General features: G+C 35.6%; 1 long non-coding RNA gene across 1 annotated transcript in view; it reads left to right on the top strand.

Annotated features, from left to right (window-relative positions):
- The window catches only part of LOC134846542 (uncharacterized), a 70,059-nt gene extending 48,026 nt beyond the window's left edge, over positions 1 to 22,033 (top strand). Inside the window, exon 2 of the long non-coding RNA XR_010162820.1 lies at positions 21,725 to 22,033. This is a non-coding gene — a long non-coding RNA (uncharacterized LOC134846542). The remainder of the gene's footprint in view (positions 1 to 21,724) is intronic.
- Positions 22,034 to 22,274: the final 241 nt, after the last annotated feature.

Below are 22,274 nucleotides of genomic sequence, written 5' to 3'. Positions count from 1 at the left end.
TTTTAGTAACCGTCTTATTTTTTTTCCGCAGTCTGATTAATCTAAATTTAGCTCTTAAGAGTACCATTAAAGAGTAAACGATACTGTTAAAGGTCACAGACAGTAACTATCATACTTTTAGTCTAGTTCAAATTTGATCTATCTTTTTACAAAATGCGAAACAACAAGAATCTAAGGTATTTTTTCAGACTTTGTGAGATAAACATTGGCTATTAATTAGGTTTTGCAAAAAATTTGTCTCGTCTATTTTAGGAGCCCACTTTTTGTGCAGTTTTTTTTATGAATAGCGTGAAAAGCTAATCAGAGAATTTTCAAGCATAACTATTTTTTTTTCTGATACTTGTAGATAAATGGACTATAGTACCAGTTAAAAGCGGATTTTTTTTACTGATGCGGCCAGAATTGATAGTAACAAACAATTGAGTAACTTAACGTCCTCTTCTGATATTGGATATTCCTTTAGTTCCAACAGGTAGGAGCAACTCATTTTAACTTCTGTATTTCCTAATTGTAATAATTTGGGCCAATGGTTTATTTTTAGAAAAAAACTTTTTAAACCCGCAATTTTTATTCTTAGTTGTCTTTACTTTCATATTTTTTATGTGAGCGATGCTTTTGCTGAAAAAGCATTGCTCAAAAGGTTGTTGCGGGATTGATGTTTCAATGTTAAGCTTCATAAGTTTTGAGACAATATGGCCTTAGAAACTTTTACAGCATCCTTAAAAAGCATAGTCACAAAATTGTTAATTGATACCCTAACAATTTAATTTCCTAGCAAGTGTAATTGGTTTTTGAAACAATAACGACGTGAACAAATCATTTGTTTTTACTATGCCAGCAAAAACAGAAATAAATAGAAAATTTTATCAAGTATTCAGGTTTAGCTCAAAAATAAAATTTATCTTTTGGTTTTTCCAAAATTATAAGAAATAAGATTAATTATTTAACACTATGTATGATACTTCAATAAAAATTTTAACTTCCAAATAGCGCACATTATTCAGTGCGTTCCTGAAAAACAGGTACTACAAAAAAAGATGACGTCGAGTGAGCTCCCAGTATGAAAAATCGATTTTTTTTTTACGATTTACATGTATCGAAAAATAATAGTCATACAATTTCCAATCAAATCCATAAGTACAGAAAACTGTATGAAAGATCTATGATAAAAATTTTTTCATATAAAGATAATGTCTGGTTAAAACTTTTCCAAAAACCATAAAAAATCATGTTTAGTTTTTTAATTTTCTTTTTTGTTCGTCATTTTTATGTACCAAACGTGACCAAACACAAGTGAGAAAGACTCTGATTGTTCCAAACTCTTAAAATGTTAGGTTTGAAATGTTTTTTAACCAAATTTTCGAATTAATCTTTCATTGCCTTGGAAATAAAAAATATCCAAATAAAAAAAATGGGAAATTTTGTTTACATTGGGAAATTGGGAAATGTTAGACAATTATGAAAATTAATTTTGTTTCATCATAAAATGCTAGTCGTGTAACTTCCATATAAGTAAACTGTGAGATTAGCAATTTTTCTCAAGTTTTCTTTTTAACTTTTTCTTCTATTTTTATGCCATGCACAAATGTTTTTACCAAAACAACAAAAAAATCAGATTTAATTCGATTGGATTGACAACTGATTCTCAAAAACTGGATGAAAACAGTATGACTTGCATTTTTTCTTACGCTAAGTTTATGGAGTTGTTTGATTAGCCTTTTCGGTCAGCGTATAAGAAGCAAAAATTTTGAACAATTTTGTTTTGCCAGGATACACCAAGAAAAAAATTCGGATCTTTAAGCTGTTGAACAGATAATAGCTGAACAGGCCTCAATATTTCATCCCAGATTGACCACGGTATGCAAAAAAAGGATTGAGAATGGGAAATTATGACTTCTACGTTTCTTTTGCAGTTCACTTTTTTTCGATACATATTCAAAGATATTGACTGATACGCTGATACCATAAGCTTTTGGTATCACTATGTGAGTAGTAAATGAATTGCACCCAGAGCAAAGTTAACCCATTAAGTGAGTTTTTTGAGCATGTGTAACCTTTGTAAAATCGAAATTTGCAGAATCTCAAATATAAAAATTATTGTTTTTTGTTGATAAACTTGTTTACTTTCAACTTGAAAAATTGAATGCCACGAAGATCTTGAAATCACATAAGATTTTTGCTATTTATTTTTAAGTCATACATAATAATTTTCGATTGCTTTAAGCTACATCTAATTTCATACATAAGTTTTGTTCATTTCTCATCAAAAGTGGGTGGAGCAGATTTCAAGGTTAATACGTGGGAAAGGGTAGTGACTGTTTTGAACTTATAAAAATGATTCATAAAAAATGGCTCTGTGAGAATTGAATGAAAAGACTTGATTTAATCAATAATAATTGTGGTTTCTAAGATTCTCAGAGGATCAATGGAAGGCTTTGCAGCATGTCTAAGCATAGTCTGTTTATCTTATTTCACTAAAATCCAGACTGAGTTATTTTATTGAGCGAAGCTCTTGTTTTGCAACCCAACGTCATTTTTTTGCGTCTAGAACTTTCACCTGGTCAATATTGCGACCAATATCGGTCACGTTGTGGTAGACCTGAAGCTGGAGGTCAAGTGAGAGCTCGTCTTCTCACACTAACCTTGACATGGAAGGGTATCGATTACACGATCAGACGATCCCCAGTTGAACGCCTTAACACTATGCTAATTTTTATGATTTTCCAATTTTTATGATTTTCAGCTTTACTGACTTTGAAATAAGAATTGATTTTCGTTCGCAAAAATTATTGCAAATTGAAAAAAGCTGAATTTTTCAAAAACATAGCAGATGAAAGCACAAAAATCGTTGGGTCTCAGTAGCTTGCCAAACATTTCTCTTTTTAATTTTGGAGAGCTCGGAAAATCAAATTGGTCGACCTAAAAAGAAGTCGACAAAATTTTCATTTTCTTTATGAAAAACCACCCCCACGCCACTTTTTGAGTACGCCAATATTTGAGCAGTTCAATTTTTGAAAGTAAGGACAATAAGAACTAAACAGGTACTTGGTTGATCATTTTTACCTAATGAGCAACTTCCGGTTAGTTATGTAATCATTTGAATTTATTTCTTTCTTTCATGACAGAGTAACGATGGCAGAAAAATCTTTGATTCAAAAATTTTAAAGTATTTCACTCCTCATTACATAAAAACTATGTGCATTTTCTGCGCCACTTCGTTTCTTCTGCGTTGTAATTTGCCATTTCTTTCTTCTAATCAAGGAGTCAAAATTGGACCAATTTGACGAAAAAAAAGAGTTCTATCTCTCTCTTCCATATCTAAAAATAAAGTGTGCATTTTGTTACACAAGAAAGATCAAATTAGGCTTCAAACGAAACTGCTCGTTGCTCGAATCAAGGCGAAGCCTTGAATTTTTCACTGCCTTTTAAAGTCTATGGAGGAATAATAACATGAATAAATTAAATTTAAAAAAAAAAATTTGAAAATAATTTGAGATTTTTTGTGGAAATCATCCCCCCCACATGCCAGATAAAGTACAACGTGATAGAATTCGCTTCTAACAAGACTGCTCGTATCAGGACGAGACCTTAAATGTTTCGTCTGCCTCTTAAGGTCTATGCAGCAGTAATAACATGAAAAAATTAAAGGTAACAAATAAAAATGACATTTTTTTCTAGTTTGTGATTTATGTAAAATTCATCACCCCACACGCCATATAAAGTACAAAGTGATAGACTTCACTCCTAATAACAAATCAATTCTGACAAATAAGCTTCCTTTAACCAATTTCGAACGATTTCTAAGACGGATTAAATCTCGCTTACGCGTTAATAGCGCGAATGATACATCGCGCGTAAATTGTCCCAATTTGGCCAAAATGGCAATCTTTAAAGCCCCATAACTTCACAAAAAACTATCACAGGTGCAATCTCTTTTCAAATTTAAACTCAGGACAAAAATAGTTTTCGAATGATTTAACAAATTCTGTCAAAAATGGCAGAATAGTTACAAAGTCGAAATTTGTCTGAAGAAAAAAACCTACCCCGAGCACAAATATTCCGTTACTTTCATTACGAAAGCCTAGATAATTACTTTGTTACAAAAGTCAAAACAATAAGGCGGTGCTATAGTGACTCGTTTTAGTGGCACATTTTTGTTTTGATCCGACTTTCGTAACGAAAGAAACGGATTATTTGTGCTCGGGTTGGGTTTTTTTTTCTTCAGACAAACTTCGACTTTTCAACAAGCCATTATGACGGGATTTTTTTATCATTCGATAGGTATTGTTGTCCTGAGCTCAATTTTAGAAATATATTTTAGCTGTGATCATTTTTCGTAAAGTTACGGGGTTTAAGGATTGCCATTTTGGCCAATTTGGGACAACTAAAGCGCGATATATTTCGCGCTATTAAAGCGTAAGCGGAGATTTAATCCGTATTAGAAATCGTTTCAAATTGGTTGAAGGAAGCTTAATTGCCATAATTGATGTGTTACTAAGAGCGAAATTTATCACTTTGTACTTTAAATGGCGTGTGGGGGGATTACTTTCACAAAAAATCTGAATTTTTTTCAATTTTTTTTTATTTATACTACATTTAATTCTTCATGCTTTTACTGCTCCATAGACCTTAAAAGGCAGCCAGAGCATTCGGGGCTTCGCCCTGATACGAGCAGTCTTGTTTAATATTTCATGAAAATTACAGAATAAAGATCACCGGTTAAGGAAAACGTTTAGGTTATTTTGAAAAGCAATGGAAGATTGGAAATTCCTAAATGAAGCAATGAATGCGGCCTATATTTCGAAATTTGCATTATGCAAGCATCCTTGACTTCGAGTTAATCAGAAACAAAGCGAGGCACTCGAAATGGTCCAAACCATAATAGATACGAATTTTATGACTTCACGCATGACTTCGCGCTCTATGGGGAATGATTTTCAAAAAGATCCCTATTATAAACATATATATAGATCTTTGAAAATTACACCATAAAAAGGATTTAGAAAAAATCTGAGATCGGTTCAAGTAGCAAAATTGCGCATCGCTACGTACCTCATCAGCAATCATTTTCGTTTCAGTAAAAGTATGCCACTTTTATTTTAAAAAAAATTAACATAAAATTGACATGGCCTAAAATGAAAAATGACATCCAAAACAAATCTCTATCATAACTTGAGTGAAGCAAAAGCTCCTCTTTAGTACATTAAACAGCTTGAGGTCGTATCAAGTAGATAATTCACCCATCGCCTGCTATCTTCTGAGCAAAGGATTTCGTTACTGTGAATGAAAATTAATTGTTTTTTTTTGATGTTTTTTTTTCAAACAAAAATTTTACAAATAGACTGATAGCAATGAAAATAACCTACTCTATTACACCAGTTAAGTGTTTCGCGGGTATAGTTAGAAACCCTTTATCACTAAATGATTCACCGCAAACGTCCAGAATTGTGTATTTGTTCCGTAGACCAAAGAGTTAAAATTCATTTACTGTAACCGTGCCAAAAATTTCGCTCTGTGGTCACAGAAACATTTGATTACAAACTTTCGTGACGCTGACGGCTCTTTTCAAAATTTTTTTTGTATTTTTCAAAGCTTCTAGTACAAACTTTTTTGCCATTCTTCTTATCATCTCTTACTACAGTATCAATTTTTCAACTCAATTGAATTTCAATCGTTTGCAAAAAAACAAGAATGCTCGTATCAGGGCGAAGCCCTGAATGATCCGACTGCCTTTTAAGGTTTATAGGGCAGTAAAAACATTAAAAAGTTAAATGTAATAAAACAAAATGAAAATTATTTTCTTTCTAAAATTTGAAATTTTTTATGAAAATATCCCCCCACACGCTATATTAAGTACAAAAGGATATATTTTGCTCCTTGTAACAAAACAGTTATGGCAAATGAGCTTCTTTCAACCAATTTGGAACGATTTCTAAGACGGATTAAATATCTGCTTACGCGTTAATAGCGCGAAGTATATCGCGCGTTAATTGCCCCAAATTGGCCAAAATGGCAATCTTTAAGCCCCCATTACTTTACGAAAAATGGTCACAGGTGAAATATCTTTTCAAATTTGACCTCAAGACAACAATACCTTTTGAATGATATAAAAAAATTCCGTCGAAATGGCTAGCTGAAAAGTCGAAATTTGTCTGACGAAAAAAAAACCACCCCGAGCACAAATATTCCGTTACTTTCGTAGCGAAAGTCTGACCAATAAAAAAAGAGTCTCATACCGCGTTTTGAATTAAACTCAGAAGTCGATGCATTAGGTTTCAATTGATCAGCACCGCTAGCTAGAAGCGCAATTTTTTTTGAAAAATTTAACAGCTCGTTTTTTTCTAATGTTTTTTTTTCAAAATTTTATTCAATTTTCTAACATTAAATGCTAGCTTAACTACCTTAAAGTATTCGAAACAACCACCGGTTCGTGCAATCTCAACATAGTGATATACTCATTTTCGACTGGCTACTTAGACTAAAAATGTTTTTTTTTTTTCAAAATATATTTGATTAGGTTCTGAGCCTGAACAAATTGCCGCCTAAGCCAATCGCTCAGTTAATTACAGCACATCCCAGTATGCCAAACAAGCCATTATAGCTTAATTAAAAGTGATAGAGGCAATTTGACTTCGAAATGTGAGCATCAATAGTTTTCAGAAAATGACAAAATCCGTCTAAAAACGGTTAGTTGAAAACTCAATGGTTGCTTGAAGGAAAAAGTTCGATGAGCACGAATATTGCGTCCTTTTCCGTCAAAATATATAGGAATAATTCGGTAAAATTTAAGCCATTTGAGGAGTTTTTTAAGTTTTTGTTAGTCATTGAAGCTTTTATTTTGATATATCTAAAGAGATAAAAGTTTACTCACTTTTTTATCGCGTACTTTTGAAGGTTTTTCTTTACTTTTTTATACTTTCTATACTACTTTTTTTAGACTGTTCTGCACGTTGCTTTTTGATTTTTTGTTCCAACTTTCGATACGAAAGTAACGGAATATTTGTGCTCGGGGTGGTTTTTTTTCTTCAGACAAATTTCAAAATTTCTTCATATCATTCGAAAGGTATTGTTGTCCTTAGCTCAAAATTGAAAAGATATTTCACCTGTGATCATTTTTTGTAAAGTTATGGGGGTTTAAAGATTGCCATTTTGGCCAATTTGGGACAATTAACGCGATATAATTCGCGCTATTAACGCGTAAGCGGAGATTTCATCTGTCCTAGAAATCGTTCCAAAATGGTTGAAAGAAGCTTATTTGCCATAATTGATTTTTGATTTGTTACAAGGAGCAAAATCTATCCTTTTGTGCTTTACATGGCGTGTGAGGGGATAATTTTCATTAAAAGTTTCAAATTTTAGAATTTTTTTTTCCATGTTTTATTACTTTTAACTTTTTAATGTTATTACTGCCCCATAAACCTTAAAAGGCAGTCGGAACATTCAGAGCTTCGCCCTGATACAAACAGTCTTGTTTGGATTTTAGATCGTGTCTGTACAAAACAGTCTTATACAAAACAGTCCAATACAAAACAGTCCGAAAAATAATTGTTTTAACAAACCGGTAGGCCGAAATTTTTCCTTTATTCAACAAGAATAAAGAACAAATTAGTGACCGCAGCAGTCGCGCCAACGTGTTGCGAGCTTGCCAACAGAGGGGAGGACTTAATACGAAACTTAGAGCCGGTTATCGCCGGCGACCTTAAGCTGGACTGTTTTGTATTGGACTGTTTTTTCTTTCATTTTATGATTTTTGGACTGTTTTGTATGTGACTGTTTTGTATATGCGCCATTTCAGATATATGATTTCAGATGTGAATAAAAAAAAATTCGAAAAAATTTTAAATTTTGGACATAACGAGGTCCAAACTGTGCATTTTGTGAATTGTAAGCAGATTCCGCTACAAGGACGCTTCCTGTGCTCTTATTTTGTTCTTTAATTTTCTTTGATCGTTCCGACAAATTTTAATATGTTTAAAGACTTTGGAATCCAGAAAGTTAGAGACAAAATTGTGCGTCTAACCAACGCACAATTTGACCTCGTAATGGAGGGCCTAACAAAGGGTCAAACATCATAATTGTGCCTAATATAGATCATAGCTTTGCTAAAAAAAAAGTTGATATTGTTATGTAAATAAAAACAAAGGCTAAAGAAAACAGCATAAATTATTTAACATTTAACAATACAAACCCGAATTTCAATTACGATATATTTTAAGGCAAAATAGCTTTTTTGTATCTTAAGAAAAAAACATGATGCTTGATTCTGACGATAATCTAAAAAGCGCATTACCTTACTTTTTGTATTAAAAACTGCAAAACCAAAGTGTTCATTCTGGGAAAATTATGTGGTCACTCCATCATATTTTTTGAAGATGCGCTTTAATACATCTTCCCGCTTCAATAATCTTTCCGCTTTAGTACTTCTGACGAGAAATGCCCTTTGTTTATCAAAGCCCTTTTCACGACCCATTGAATGAGTTTGAAAATTGATTTTCAACTCGAATCTAATCAAACAACTCATGATTTCTACAATGGGCTTTCTGCAGTATGTCTTGACGTATACAGACAAAACGCTGACCTTTGATGTTATGATGATCAAAATAAAACAGACTGCTTTATCCAGGGCGAGGTCTTCAATCTTTTGACTGCCATTTACCATTTTAAGTTTAAAAAAAGGAATATTTATTCCATCTTGTAAGAGTTGCTTTGATTAAGAAACTTTTTCCATTCAGCTGAGATTGATTTTTGAGTCAGATTTAAAGGTTCGGTTTGGGCTACTAAATCGTCTTGCGCTACGGTTATGATTGTTCTTTGGACTGTTTAACAAAAATGGTTTGAAGTTTCGACAAACTACTATGTTTACTTCTAAATTTAAAAGTGATATGTTTTGCATGTCTTAACTCATCGGTTCGATCAATTGATTTGCCTAACCTCAAAGAGGAGTAATTTCCGAGACCGAAAAATTCGCCTCATTTGCTACAAAATTTCTGAAAAATTGCAAAATTTACGCACTTTTAATTTCACAAACAGTCAATGTTGTTCCAAATTCAAACTTCCACAACTTCATGAAAAAAAAAATAGAGAAGAACTGAACTTCATATGAGTTTGGGTTTGAACGGCGGCTTCTAACATTCAGTTTTAGAGAATCTAAAAAAAATCCGTCTATAGAATTTCCGTCAAAAAAATTTTCTAAAGGCGCCTTCGGAGCCAATATATACTAATTTTGATGGGGGAGCGCGCCAAAAAAGTTTTGAGGGGGGAGCGCGCTCCAAATTTTTTGGTCTAAGTTTTCCAAAAGTGCCCAAAAACACTTTTTTTGGCCTGTTTTTTGAAAAAATTGCCTGCAGCGCAGAACATGTGGTCAATATAGGGTCTTTATAGAGTGATTTGGGAGAGCTCAGAAAATCAATTTGGTCGGCCTAAAAAAAAGCCGAGAAAAATTTTCATTTTCTTTTTGAAAATCCGTCCTCACTGCAGAAGTTCCTAGATCCGCGCCTGACCCTAAGCATAAAAATTTCATCATTTTTCTTAAGTATAGGACCAAAAAAGAATGTCGCGTTTCACATTTCAATGAAAAATTTTTAATTGCCATAACTCTACGAAAATGAACTGCAGTTCAAACACTATTTCGTTTCCGATCTTAATAGACTTCCAATCATTCTTTTTTTTTTGAATCGGAACATAAAATGTTTGTGTAGAAACTGGGTTGAGGTCGGGACTCATGTTGCGACCATTGCCACTTAAAATAGGTATGTTGCAACTTTGTATTTTAATAGACCATACAATTCATACAAAAAAAATATGACGACGTTTCAGGCTTGTTTTTAAAAGTGAATGTCCAATCTTCTAGAATTAAACAATCCATTTCGAAAAACGGAATCTTCAATACAGAGAAAACAAAAGACAAATCAGAAAGCAAACAGACATCAAGACTGTTCGTTTATCAGGGTAAAACTCAAACCCTGCAGTTTAAGGCCAATTAAAAAATTTGTGGTTGGAATATTGATGAAATAATCAAAAAGAAGAACAATATGAAAAAAAATAATCGAAGAGAGTAAAAAAAACATTTGTGCTCGGGGTCGTTTTTTTTGTCCAGACAAATTTCGACGTTTTAAACAGATTTTTTTGACGGATTTTTATTTCATATTTTTCAAAAGGTACTATCGTTCTTAAATAAAAACTGCTGTTCTGAAAACTCTCTGTCAAATGACTGAATAAAACGCTTTTCTAGCTATTAACTGACTGGAAAACACTCCAAGCACAAATATTTCCTCCTTATCTTCGAAAGTCGGAACAAATACTCCACACCGGTCATCCTTGCAAAATTCAACAAAAAAAATTCGTTTCCATTTATAATTTTTTTTTCAGTATTTCCATGTACACACAATTTATAAAATGTTCTTAACATACTTCATAAAGCAATGCAATTGTGAACACGCATCCCGGGTTGACCAAAACTTCTTATCATACAATTTCCATGTATGATTTTCCATGTATGACAGTTCCATATATTTTCATACGTAAAGAAAATTGTATAAAATCTCTATGATAAGCTTTTTTCCAAATATGAAAATTGTATGACAAATATTTTTCCATAAAGCAAAATTTGATTTTTTTCTAAATTTAATTTCTGACAAATTTTGGGTTTGTTCGAAACCGAACGCAAACGCAATTGACAGAGACCTTGGTTTACTCAAAGCACCAAAGGTTGGACGGTCTTGCAGTTACAATGCATAGAAAACGACCTGAATCGTCTTAGAGATGTCTTTCACAAATGATATAACGAAAGTAACAAACTTTTAAGCTTTGGCAAAATTTTTCAACGATGATTAACTTTTAAATTCGATTTCTAAAAATATTAGGCATTGATCAAGACTAACATAAACATGCCATACAAAAAAAAACGAAGAAATAAAAACTTAAATTTGATCTTAGCTGTAGTATCATTAAACTATATTATGACTCAAAAAACAATATTACACTTTAAAGAAGCAATTAACTTAACATGTATTTGCGGCTCAACAATTTTCTATTCTATTAGCTCGCCGATTGCGTTTGCCTGGCCGAGGTTTTTTTTCTTTGAAATACTATCCTTCAAATTATTGGTATAATGCCCACGGATCGTAAACGTTTTCAGTTATAGAGAGGGATCCTAGTATTGTTGTAAAAACTTTGCCATTACTCAGTGAGGTTCTGCTTTATTCTGGGTATCAGGTCAGTTTTTATATTAATAACCAGTTTAGCTGACTCTTTCAACTATAAAAATTTTGCGTGCCTACAGTAAACGTGCTTTCAGTAAACGATTGCGTAAAATTTTTATTTATAGTTTGAAAGAATCTTCTTAATCTGGTTGGGTTTTATTGCGTTTAAATTGTTACTACAGTGTATACGTGTATACTAAAACAGTTATTAACGGCGTCGTGCCAAATAAAAACGTCCTTTTGCTTAGACAGATAGTGATCGAATTGATACTGACAAGTTTTAAGGACATTTACTGCGTTATGGTCGAAACTTAACCCGGGAGTGGCTATGGCCGATTGCGATAAACGCTTTTGCGAAACAGGCGAAAGTATTTTCAAAGCTTGGTGCAGCGGGCTAGCAGCTAGTATGAACATTATTAGGTTCAAACCTAGTTTTAGAAGGAGGGAGCCATTCAAAAGCCGACCTGACCTCCCGAAACACCTTGAGCTAACAAGTTTGTAGCAAAAAGTAAGACGACTTGCATGATAATACCCTAAGGGGTTCGACTACGGCTAGTTGATTCCAATGAACTAGTTTAGTTAATTACACCACGTTTCGAGAGGAACCGCTGCGTTTTAAGAGAGTTTTCAAAAGCTTCAGATTTTTCCGCAAATTTTCCGAAAATTTTATCCCAAATGTTTTTCCGAATTTTTTTTATAACACTTTAAGTTCCAACAATAAGCTGACGCGTTTGCGACATTTCGCGTTTTTGCACGTCTTTGCTCAAAAATCGAAAACGTGGGCGAAAAACTCGACTCAGTCGTTTAAGATAATTTATTATGCAATTAGGCGCTTTCCTTATTAATTTGCAAAGTTTCAAAAGTGTTGCAGGAAAAAAACAAAAGTTTTAGTTTTTTTATACAATTTTATATACAATTTTTGATATCTTCTAAATAGGGTGTTGAGTTCACATACGCAGAGTTAGGATATCGTAATTAAGGTTTATGAGGCCGGTTTTTCCCAAAAACTCACAGAAAGTTTTCTGATCAGGTTTTGGTACCGGGGGGTTACGGTTTTGCCATCGTAAGAAAATCTAAGCATCTTATCATCAATTAGCTCAAATGGTTTAATTTTATTTTTTGTCTTACAAATTTTAAAGGGTCACTCAACGTTCTGTAGACTCCGGAAAAATCCACCAAAAACTTCGGGCGTCGAGAAAAAAAAATCACCAATATGATACCTGTAAAATGGTCTCTACAAACACACCATCTGCTCGCGATACCTATAAGAAGGCCATACTAACAATCTGTCTGCACGCAATACCTGTAAGAGGGCCTGCGTTTCTTCTTGTCGGGATGCCTTTTCTTCCTTAATCTCTTTTTCGAACTGTGCTTTCCGAACTTTATCAATTTGAAATTTACTGTTCCCTTACTGCTCTTCTGACACCTTTCGGTGCAGATGTGGGCAGCTTCTGTGATCCCAGTGCAGCCTCTAGTTATAACACAGATTTGGTTTTTAGTCGCAAGCGACAACTGCTGTTCTTTTTTGCTCGCAGAGGTAATGGAGGAGGAGAATTTTTCCAATCGGGACAGAATTTGATCAAATTGGAGTACACCTGGAATATTCGGGACGGTGTCCGCGAACATTGTCCGGTCGCTGGTTCGAGTCCGGGTAGGCGGACCAAAATGTGGCGCACTCTCGTATCCTGTAAGACTCGGGATCTAAAAAACCTGATTCAACATCTGTAAATTATCGGCAGTTTTAAACAAATTAACATGAAATGAATAATATTTGAAAAAACAAGGTAAACATTTTCCGATTAACACGATATCAAAACGATCTCAACCATCTCAAAAATCTGTAAACTTTTTCGATAGCAAACTGACCTTAATCGGACAAACGAGTAATTTCAAGGCCTTTTGTTTTAGAAAAATCTAATTGGAGTTTCTTATTTTTACCGCCATCGGACTTTATTACTTTGCGCGCGAACATCCTCCGCCCACAAGGGAGCAAAAACGGGTGCGACTTTTACGACCGGTCGAAATATTTTCCTTGAGCAGCCCGTGACTACGGCGGATTGGGCTATTTTTCGTAATTAAGAGTTTTAATACGAGCCAAATGGTAATGTCCCCTTGGGCTGCAATCCAAACTGCAATTCACTGTTTTTAAAATAACGTCACTATCGGAGTGCCTTACTGCGTTTATTCAGGGTGGGCACACATTCTCAAAGCCAACTTCTCCTATTTTTGTTGGCGTAGCTTTGCGCTCGTACATATTGCTTTCGGTTTTCGAAGGGCTCCTGGAAAGAGAGACAAGGGAAGCTAGTACCATTCCGGCCTAACAAAAAACGATTAGGAGTTCACACCACAAAGCCATCTGGGCTTGTAGTTAGTGATGTTATAGGGCGAGCGTTCAGTCATTGTTCTACGAGGCAGAAAATTGTTTCAAGAACTTCGGAAGTGAGTTTCCTATTTCCTATGGTTGCGTGGAATACTCTTTTACAGCACCCAACGACACCGTGATCCACCGTGATGCGTAGCTGACAGGGGTTTAATTTCCAGTTCATACCCTTTTTCGCCAGCTTTGTGGGCACTTGGGCATTCAACGACTGACTACAATTCAAGAGTTTTTTCTCGGCTTCCACGAAGTTGGTTCCGTTATCGGACCGAATGACTGAAGGAGTGCCGCGACGGACAAAAAATCGTTCGATTCCCATTACACAAGAAATCGTGTCCATAGATGAGACAATCTCAATATGTACAGTCCTTGTGGTCATATGTGTAAAAAGCAAGTATCATGGCTTCTCAGAGCTCCTTCTGATTGAGACGTAAAAAGGTCTAAAATAATCGACCCCACAAATTGTGAAGGGAGGCTGGCGGTAACAAAGCTTTTCAACTGGAAGCTCTGCCATCTTAGGTATGCTAGTTTTGGCTTTCCGTTTCCCACAATTATTGCAGTGGAATTCAATGGGTTTAACAACGAGCGGCGATTCAAGGTTGCAAACTCTAAGTGAATTTCAGCTCGCAGATAGCTTATTAGCTGGAGCTGATAACGATAGTGAACATCACCTACAAATAATTTCACGATAATATGCCTTTCATCGAGGATCAATGGGTGTTTTTTGTCATATTCTGTTTTAACTAGTTGGCAAACTCGCCCTGTTCAAGGAATGAGGCATGCACGATCAATAAATGGTGTATACTGAACAGTATGGCTAGACTTTTGACAGTTTCGTCACGGGGCAGGAGTAAATATTCCGCCTCAAATGATTTTTTTGAAAAAAGCAACAAACGTCGTTGTTTGGCGGTTTTTAACTTTCTAATTCAGCTGTATCGATTATTTCCTTGGCTTTATTGCGGTAGTGCAGGTGTTTCGGACTCAGTCTGAGCATCAAAGCAACCAGTCGCTGGAGTCTACAAAAGGAGCTGAATTTTGCCCATGCAAACAAAATGGGTGTTTTTTTGTACAATGTTTGCAAAATTAGAGGCCCGCTCTAAACCCTTATTATAGTCACAAGCGGGATAAGCCAGGCGGATCTTTTAAAGTACTTCTATGATCGGCTGGTAAGGCCACTCGCCATTTTGCAATAGACCTGGCCCATTCGCCCAGCTGCTAAATTTTATGGACTCCGCTTAGATTCCTCTGATTCCTGTATCAGCAGTGTTGTCACAAATCAAGACTTGAAACCACCGGTCTACGGCCGTACTTTCCAGAATTTGTCCAATCCGGTTAGCCTCGAAAGTGGGTTGCTTACTACCAGAGTTTAACCACTGGAGCACAGTGGTAGTGTCATTCCACATAAAAGTATTCGACAAAGTATTCAACGGGTTGCCAGCAAGGCGGCCTGCAATTCACGGTTCGAGATAAAAAGCGCTTTCATGGTTGCGACTTTTGCTTTCCCAAAGACGAAGGAAACTTGGATTTTGAGCGAACTTTTCACACGGGCGCGAAGAAAAGCTAAAGCACAAAAACATTTTTCAAAACATTATTAATTCGACACATTCAGCTGGTGCGGTGAAGTAGCTGATCTTAATACAAATTTTCCCTTGCGATGGCAAATTAGACTGCCAGGCAAGAAATTTGTCTCGATATCATTGGGTAGCTCATTACTCCCTTGTTAGTTAACTCACAATATTTAACTTGCTTAATGCGTAGCGCTTTTAGTTGGGCTTGACTTATTTTTGGTTTCAGTTACGCTACTTATGAACTTAATTAACTTGAAACCAGCTAGAGCTGACAAATTAAATAACTCTTGATTCAGTTTAAACGCAACACCCGAGACCTCAAAAGAAATTGGTGGAAATGAGCACTTTGGAAATTGGTGGAAACTTGAAGCTTATGGGCAGTAAGCCTTTCGATGTTATGATTGATGAATCTTCATTCGAGATTGCGCAACTTACATCCACCGGAGCGGGATGGGTGTCCGCATGGTTCAAATTTGCGTTTGATATAACCTTGCTAAAAGGTTTTCTATCAGCGTTTGTGTTCGCTTCATCCGGGCCCGCATTAGCTTTTGTTTGACCAGTTTTGAGGCTTTCGTGGTTGTCTGTTTTGTCGGGATATTGACAAAGATAGACACGTTCAGCACCTCGGAGAAGTACACTATTGGTGTTGGTGCATCCCGGCTTGTTGCATTTCTTTGCTCGAGGATACTGACGGAATGTGTGGTTCCCTTGCAAGCAGAAAAAAAATTGTTGACCGCAGAGACTTTTCCTCATTGTGTTGGTATTTTCTCCTTAAACACAGAGCACTTCGACAAGACAAGCTTACCCTTGCAGAAGATACAAACTGGATTCCCAAAATTCTCCTCAACTGTAGTTGTCGAGACAAAAACTCTCCTTGCAGCTCTAGTTTTCGATGGCTCTTCAACATTGTGTTTTCCAGGCCTCTGCTTTATCTTTTAACCAATTGATAAAATCGGTAAGGATCGGGCGTAACCATTTACAATCAACGGTTGAAAACAACTACGACTCTCTCATGATTGGTGATATTTTTGCTTCGATTTAATAAAGAGATGCTTTTTAAATCTTCTTCAAACTCAAGAGATTTAAAGACAACAATCAGACTGGGAACGATCAACAAGAAGCTGATGATATTCTTAGAGTTACACAATCTGAGTTGCGCGAAACTGGAAAAATGATCAAGGTGGGCCGTAATCACGTTTTGTGGCTGGCCAAATTTTCTTTCTATCGTTTTCAGAGAACCTTTATACGTTCTTCGACTGTATGCGAGCTCTGCTATGGCTGACTTAGCTTCTCCAGTGACTAGGGTTTTTAAATAAGTAACCATCTCATCCTGGACTAAAAAAGGCTGCATATACAGTACTGCGCAACAGGCCGAACCATTGGAGCGGGTTGCCATCTTACTGGGCCAGCTTCCATTCGGGAAGGGGATCCTTTTCGGAGACAGAAACGAAGTCATTTTTTTGCTATGATTAGCTGCAAAACATTGCTGCGGATATGCGTAAGTGTTGTCAGGATTGGGTAGCCCATAGTAAACGATACAACCACTTGTGCGAGCGATAACTGATGCTGAGATATTGGCGTTACGGATGTAAAAACACCAACTGGCGGGTTCGTATTACCATCACTTGTTACACCAGTGTCACATTGGGCGACTGCGGGTGTCCGCTGGGTTATTGGTGGCACGTTCGTTTGACCTATAACCGCAGACTGTCCGCTGAACGGATTATTCACTGCCGCAGGGTTGCCATACACATAATGTGGTACCAAAGTTTGATTTCCGCAAAACGAATTTGCAGTTGTCTGTGACAAAATGGCTTGAAGGGGTGTATCCAGTGTTTTGACTGGAGATGGCTGGCAAGTTTCCAACGGTTCGCGCAATTTTATTAAAGTTATTGACAGGGATATGTTGTATCGAAATTGAAGGATGGGTACAAAGAAGATACAACATACCGAGATATTGATAACTTCCGTTACAACTGGGAAAAAACGCGTTGTATTGTTCTCGTAAATGGCAGAATTGTTTGAATTAGGCAATGACTGCGCTTCGTGCTAAAGATTAGCGGTTGTAGCCTTCGTGATTCCGTTGTCATCGCTGAACGAAATGATTGGTTGATAGACGTATCCTAGTTGGTGACAACCCCGTTTCTGATTCGGTGATGATGACCGAGGGGAATTTCCCGCCGTAGAGACATTTGTCTTGATGCGTATCACTTTCCTTATTTATACCTGTGACAAACTTCAAAGATGATGGAACTACCTCGGGTCCTTCTTAATTTTTTAGTGCATGATCAACCCAATCATTTGTCCTTTCAGACTGCCGTTCAACCGACGAAGCTAGCTCGAGGTGCTTATCTGTTTCAGTCTCTTCGAAGTATCCAGTTTCGACCATTTTTGTTTCAGCTACATTAATACGATTCTCTTTGCTGAGTTTTTTCATTTCAAGTCGATTTTTTCCCATTCGTAAACCTTATTCTTGTTCTTGACAGTCAATTTCAAGTTTATTTCTTTTTTTTTATTCCAATTAAATCCGATGCTGTTGCTCTTTGATGATGCCTTCCTGTTGTTTCAGTCATAATGTTGCTTCGTGTTATTTTCCAAATTCTTCAATTTGCTAGGAGCAGTTCTTTCAGGCGCTGACTGTGTATCAATGGTTTCCTTGAGCTTTGCATACTGAACCCTGATTTTACCGATTTTGAAGAAAATTTTGAATGACTTGTTTGACTGACACAGACCTCTGAAGCCGGTTTAGATTCCATAAGAGCGCGAGTTTTACCAATCACTTCATCGTTTTTTTATTTATCCTATCCCACCATGCAGCCAATTTCGGTAAAAATTATTAGCTAGTATTACAAATTTATCATTCTTAGCTAATGCATTTTTTGAGTATGCTCATGCAAAATTCAAATAACCCTTTTTAATTTCGTTTTTCTACTTGGCCTTTTTAAATTTTCGTTTATGCGACTGTGGACTACAAAAAATTTTCTTCTGGTGATGTTCTATCATTCATCAACCGTCGAGTTTTAATTCAGACTGTCCTGTCCTTTTGAATATTTATATACTCGCTCGGCTCTACTCAATTGCTCTGTTTTGAAAAAAAAATTTAAATTTGATTTTAGCGGTAGTTTCATTAAACTATATTATGACTCAATAAACAATATTACACTTTAGAGAAGCAATTACCTTAACATATATTTGCTGCTTCTGCCAATACTCTACCAATACTCAGTGAGGTTCTGCTTTATTCTAGATATCAGATCAGTTTTTATATTAATAACCAGTTTAGCTGACTTTTTCAAATTACTATAAAAATCTTTCGTGCCTATACGTTTACAGTAAACGATTGCGTAAAAGTTTTACTTATAGTTTGAAAGAATCTTCTTAATCTGGTTGGGTTTTATTGCGTTTAAGTTGTTACTATAGTGTCTACTAATAGAGTTATCAACGGTCTCGTGCCAAATAACAATGTCCTTTTGCTTAGACAAATAGTGATCAGGTTGATACTGACAAGTTTTGAGGACATTTATTGCGTTATGGTCGAAACTTAACCCGGGAGTGGCTATGGCCGATTGCGATAAACGCTTTTGCGAAACAGGCGAAAGTATTTTCAAAGCTTGGTGCAGCGGGCTAGCAGCTAGTATGAACATTATTAGGTTCAAACCTAGTTTTAGAAGGAGGGAACCATTCAAAAGCCGACCTGACCTCCCGAAACACCTTGAGCTAACAAAGTTGTAGCAAAAAGTAAGACGACTTGCTTGATAATACCCTAAGGGGTTCGACTACGGCTAGTTGATTCCAATGAACTAGTTTAGTTAATTACACCACGTTTCGAGAGGAACCGCTGCGTTTTTAGAGAGTTTCAAAAATCCAAAACTTGCGCAAAAAAACGACTCAGTCGTTCGAATTATTTTTTTATGAAACTAGGCGCTTTCCTTAAAAACTTGCAAAATTTTAAAAACTTTACAAAGAAAAAATTTTTGACCATTTTTGGTCTATTTTTTATATACGGTGTTGAGTTTACATACACAGTGTTAGAATATCGTAATTAAGGTTTATGAGGCCGATTTTTCCCAAAAAACTCACAGAAAATTTTCTGATCAAGTTTTGGTATCGAGGCGTACGGTTTTGCCATTAAAAACCTCGTATGAAAATCTTAAGCATCTTATTATCAATAAGCACAAATGGTTAAAATTTTGTTTTTTGTCTTACAAAGTTTGAAGAGTCACTCAGCATTCTGTAGAACTCTAAAACTTCGGGTGTCGAGAAAAAAAATCACCAACACGATACCTGTAAGAAGGTCTCTACAAACACACCATCTGTTCGCGATACCTATAAGAAGGCCATACTAACAATCTGTTTGCACGCAATACCTGTAAGAGGGCCTGCGTTTCTTCTTGTTGGGGTGTCTTTTCTTTCCTTGATCTCTTTTTCGAACTGTGCTTTCCGAACTTTATCAATTTGAAAATTACTTTTCCGTTACTGCTCTTCTCTCATCTTTCGGTGCAGATGTTGGCAGTTTCTGTGATCCCAGTGCAGCCTCCAGATATGAAACAGCTGTGGCCTTCTGTCCGCAAACAACAGCTGCTGTTCGTTTCTGCTCGCAAAGGCAATGGAGGAAGAGAATATTTCCGAATTCGATCAAATTGGAGTATTCCTGGAATAGTCGCGAAGGTGTCCGGGAATAGTTTCCACGAATATTTCCGGTCCCTGGTTCAATTCTGGGTCGGCGGACCAAAATTTGACGCACTCTCGTATCCTGTAAGACTCGGGTTCTAAAAAACCTGATTCAACATCTGTTAATTATCGGCAACATTAAGCAGATTAACATGAAACGAATAATATTTGAAAAAATAAGGCAAACTTTTTCCGAATAACATGCTATCAAAACGTTCTCAACCATCTCAAAAATCTGTGATAATTTTTGATGGCAAACTGACCGTAATCGGACAGACCAGTAATTTCCAGGCCTTTTGTCTTAGAAAAGCTAATTTTAGCTTCTTAACTTTCGCGCGATATGACGTCATTAATTTAAGCGCCAACAATTGCTAACAACAAAACTATTAAAACATTTGAGGGAAATCATTTTTTTAATAATGGAGCCAATTTTCAAGAATATCAGTACTGAATTCAAAAGAAACCTTGACAATGAGACAAAATTACAGGCATTTTTAAAATTTTTATTTTGAAATTCAAATCACGATTGAATGGCTTTAATATGACACGGCACTTAATGCACGACACCTTCAAAAGTTCCTTGATTTACCTGTTTTGACATAAAACATCACAATCTAACCTTTTTTCCCAGTGGGAGTTTTAATAACAAAACACTAATGGAAGAAAAGGTGAAAACCTTCTGGGATAGATTTTTTGTCTAAGATACATTTAGAGATTTTTGAACCTTTTCGGCAAGCATAACAAAAAATCTTTTAATTAGGTCTTTCTTTATAAAAAATTCCTTCGACTTCAATTTCCATTATTTTTTAGAAGACTAGACATAAATTTCATAGTCTTGAATGAGATGCCTCTAATCTTAATACAGAAGGAGACTTCAATAACATTTCATGAAATAGAAGATAAAATTTCTAGTTTAATGCGTGACCGACTGATGAACTACTATAACACATTATACAGGTTCAACCTAATTCGGTAACCTTTTACTTTTTTTGAACAAAATACGGTTGACCTTTTGAAAAATCTTTTCACAGTGGGATTTTTCCACAGACATTTTCCTGCCTTGCACACAATTTTGATGGAAAAAATTGAAAAAGATGTTATTATAAAACCCAATCAAATCTGCTCGAATAACCCTTGCTCTAACAAGCTCCTCAAAACACGCCTTGAATGTTCCGACTACCCCTTAACTGACCTCGAATAACTTTTGTACATTTTCTAATGCGAGTATCAAATGCAAAGGCTCCAATTGAGCAGAATTAATATGATAACTTTTAGTTGGCCTCAAACCAATTTGGAACGATCAAAAGTGGAAAAAAATTGGCAGCAGTAAATATTACGCGTATTTTGAATCTGTTATGTATTATTCGGGCAGCGAAACTTGCCCTATTTTAGTCTAGATCAAGCTTACTCTTTTATGATTCGATAAGTATACGCTTTCAACTTTGTAAAATCGGTCTGAATTAAAATAAACCACCCCAGGCAAATATGTTTCTCGTTTTCTTCGAAAATCGGAACAAAAATGGGAATGGCAAAATCTAATTTCAATTGAATCATTTTATGGAAAATGAATGATCGTTTTAGCCTAATTGTAATAATAGTTTGCAGCTAAAACAATCGAGGTTTTTGTTATGCATATTTTGATCACGGAAAAATTGGTTTCAAAACATTATATTGCACATAGAGAAATCTAAAACCTCTTTTTTCAATATTTTGCAGTTGTAAAAACACCGATTTAAACAGAGACGGTTGGTATGGACATGCAGCCTGGGACAAATGTAGGATTTTTCCGATGAGATTTCAGTATTTTTTGATAGGGTCAACATGTTGAACTTGACTTACAGTCCTTCATCTTTAGTTTTTTCAATCTTGAGAGTTCCGCCCAAATGTAAGATGTCTTTTGTGTTTAGCATACAACTGGCACAAAGTCAGTGCCAAAGATTATCCGGACCAACATCTTCAGCTACTCCACTACTCCAGAGGTCTGAAAAACATCAAGCGAAACTGGAGCTCAATGCGGGGCAAGAGATTCTATGACATGTATGGTTCTGAAAATACAGAACGGTTGTAAATTATCGTACAAAAACCAAAAAAAAAACGTTCCAGTAAAATGGAGCTTTTTTTTCAGTTTCAGTCGAATAATTAATTCAAACTGAGAAGTATTTGATTAATATGTGCTGATTCTGTGTCTGAATTCAAGAATAAAATTTTCTACATTGTACGGATGTTTTTCTGCGGCAATTTTTTTTTGTTCCAACTTTTTGTACAATTTTTTCCGACTTACCAAAATAATCATTTTCCAGTATGATTTTTGTCCCTGCAATTCTCAAAATTAGAGCTTTCGACGAAATTTTCCATATTGCTCACCCATTGTATTGCCATGAATGTCAAACTAGCTAGAAAACTGGCTTCGGAGCAAAACAAAATTACTCAAATTTAATATAATTTTAAAAATAACAA

The sequence above is a fragment of the Symsagittifera roscoffensis genome, chromosome 5, assembly GCF_963678635.1.
Source record: "Symsagittifera roscoffensis chromosome 5, txSymRosc1.1, whole genome shotgun sequence".
Lineage (NCBI taxonomy): Eukaryota > Metazoa > Xenacoelomorpha > Acoela > Convolutidae > Symsagittifera > Symsagittifera roscoffensis.
The sequence above is the reverse complement of the archived record's forward strand: the minus strand, read 5'-3'. Positions and strand labels throughout refer to the sequence as shown.